Source organism: Capricornis sumatraensis, chromosome 18 (genome assembly GCF_032405125.1).
Source record: "Capricornis sumatraensis isolate serow.1 chromosome 18, serow.2, whole genome shotgun sequence".
Lineage (NCBI taxonomy): Eukaryota > Metazoa > Chordata > Mammalia > Artiodactyla > Bovidae > Capricornis > Capricornis sumatraensis.
Window position 1 is genome coordinate 11,631,338 of NC_091086.1, and position 3,228 is coordinate 11,634,565.

Genomic DNA, 3,228 nt, shown 5'->3' on the forward strand with positions numbered 1-3,228 from the left:
CTTGTTTACTCTATCCTATTGAAGTTGCCTCTGAGACTTTTCCTCTAATTTAAAAATTACTGAGCAATTTCCCTGGTGGTCCAGTGGTTGGGAATCCCTGCCAATGCAGAGGACACGGGTTCAATCCGTGGTCCAGGAAGATTCCACAAGCTGCAAAGCAACTAAGCCCAAGCTCCAGAGCTACTGAATGAAGCCCACGCACCCTAAAGCCCATGCTCCGCGAAAGAGAAGCCAGTGCTCTGAGAAGGCCGCACACCGCTACTGGAGAGTGGCTCCCACTTACTTCCTTCAGCTGGAGAAAGCCCACTTGCAACAACAGAGACCCAGCCAAAAATAAATAAAAGTTACCGAGGACCCACCCAAAGACCTTTACTATGTGGATTACATCTATCAAAATAATTCACCATGTTAGACATTAACATTGTAAGATTTTAATTCATTTAAAAAATAATAATAAACCCAAAACATGTTAATGTTTTTATAGAAAATAACTACCTTTTCCAAAACAAAACCAAAAAAAAGTGGCCAGAAGAGTGACATTGTGCACAGTTCCTTTATGTCCAGCTTAGTAGAAAACAAATGGATTCTTATAATGCTTCTGCAATCAACCTGTTGCAATGGTGTTCTTGGTGAAGCAAAGAAGAAAATTCAGTGTCAAATTCAGCGTCACCTAGATTGGTGGTTAGAAAAGAGAGGACCTGGCCGACCCACTGGGGGAGTCTCTAGGACTCTCCAGCAGTCCTGGGACCGTGCTACCCAAAGTCTCATTTTTTTCTTGCAGGAGACCTGAAACCAGAGAATATTTCTTCATTTGGAGGGTCACTGAACCCTAGCTTGGCCTTCTCCACAGCTTTCACTTGGAATGTGTGATAAAAGGTTTTTGACAGACTGACTGATAGAGGGAGCTATTGGCCAATACTAGCCCACATATATATATATACCCAGATTAAAGTGTTTTCTCTTTCACAGCGGCTGAAACAGATTTCAGCCCAGTGTCTGAACAGAACCAGTGTCTGAACAGCTACATGCCTGTGCTCCTGACATCTGCTTCTCAGAGAGGCTGCTAAGAAGGCAAGGCAAAAGGTAGACTTACCAAGATCAACTTAAAAGAAAATACTGCACTAATCTAAGAAAGGGGGAGATTTTTTACAATAGCCAAAAAAGTGGAAGCAACCCAACTATCCAATCGCGGATGAACGGAAAAACCAAATGTGGTATGTACATACAGTGGAATATTATTCAGCCTTAAGAAGGATGGAAATTCTGATATGTGCTACCACATGGATGAATCTCAAGGACATCATGCTCAGTGATACATAAGCCAGTCACAAAAAGACGAATGTTCTATGATTTTACTTACATCAGGTATCTTGAGTAGTCAAACTTACAGAAACAAGTAGAAGGATGCTTGCCAGGAACCAGGGAAGGGAAGAATGGGGACTTGTTTAGTGGGTATAAAATAGTTCTGGAGATCTGGTGCACAACCATGTGAAGATACTTAACACCACCGGACTGTACACTTAACAATGGTTAAGAAGGTATGTTTCATGTTATGTATATTTGTATGCCACAATGAGAAATAAGCTTTTTAAAAAAGAAATGGGAAGAAAGACCAAGCTTTTTTCTCTAATTCAGTTCTGGCTGATGTCACCCTTTCTTAATTATTCACTGCAGTTGTATATATGTTTATTGAGCACATTCTAGGCATCAAATGCTTCTAAGGAAGACAGATCAGGTGAACAGCGCCCATTCTCAAGGAGTTTGCCCTCTACTAAGGGTTGGTTGATTTCTACACACAAACAAGTACAAGGCCACAAGACATGCATTAACAGAATGAAACAGGTCTTGTGAAGGTGGTGCCCGGAATGGAACTTAAGAACAACAGAATTTCTGCTGAGACCGAGTTGTTGGGAAGGGGCAGGATGAGCACACAGGAGACCAACTAGTTTCCTACCTGGTCCTTCAGGTAAAGGTTTGAAATCATGTTTGAAGAGATGTCACAGATCTTTGGTCCAACTTCCCATTTAATCCAAGAATTCATTCTAGCTGCATGAGGAAAGAAATCAGGAGGTAATTCAAGGGAGGGAAATGTGACTATCACAGGGCAATCATGGTCCAAGGTAAAGCACACTGGGTTGGTTTAGATTTGCTTTCCATTTTGCTTTTGCCTGAAAGCTCTATCAACTTCTCTGAGAATTACGTTCCTCCTGTTACAAGGTTGTCACATACACTGAAAGTGAAAGTGAAGTTGCTCAGTCGTGTCCGACTCTTTGCCACCCGTGGACTGTAGCGCACCAGGCTTCTCTGTCCTCGGGATTCTCCGGGCATGAATACTGGAGTGAACTGCCATTTCCTTCTCCAGGGGATCTTCCCGACTCAGGGATTGAACCCAGATCTCTAGCATTGTAGGCAGATGCTTTAACCTCTGAGCCACCAAAGAAGCCCCATATACACTGAACATGTGTGCAAATCCTTAGCAAGCATCAGAAATTCCTTGTTACCTTCTTCTTACTACCCTGGCTAATCCCTACTCCTCTTTCAAGGCTCAGCTCAAGACTGGCTTGGGGTGGAAAAGTCATGCACAGTGGTCCAACCTACCTTCACACTGCATTCAGTGGCCTGCTCAAAGTCCGTCTTTTCACCAGCCTGTGAACTCCCTGTGGGTAGGTGTGTCTGATTCCTGTAAGCCTCCAAACCTGGCACAGTCCACGTCATTCAGTACGGCAGTAGTTAAGAGCACTGGCCTTGAAAATCACACCAACAAAGGTTAAATCTTGGTTTTGCTACTTAGCTATATGACCCTGAGCAAGATCCTTAACCTCCTTCCTGGGCCTCAGTTTCTTCACCTGCAAAGTGGGGATAATAATTAAACGGCGTCATAGGCTGTCGTGAGGTGTTCAAAACGAAACTCAAGCACTTAAAGCTCATGACCCAGTGGCTACCACACAGAATTCTGAACAGAAACTTACGATGAAGTTCTCTATATATGCTTGTTGCATAAGAAGATAAGGCTGTAAATAACTACACTTTTCTTATAAGGCCCACCTTCTTATCTGAAAACTTTGCTGAGCCCCTGGTGACACATCTCTAGCTCTGGGGCTCCAGAGTGTTTTACACAGCAACAGCCGGGCGGTCTCCCAGCGGAGGACGGGGCGGAGTCCCGCGCGCGGTCACGTGGGGACGCGGGGGGCGGGCCTTTGCGCGCGCAGGTCCCGCGGCCGGGGTTGA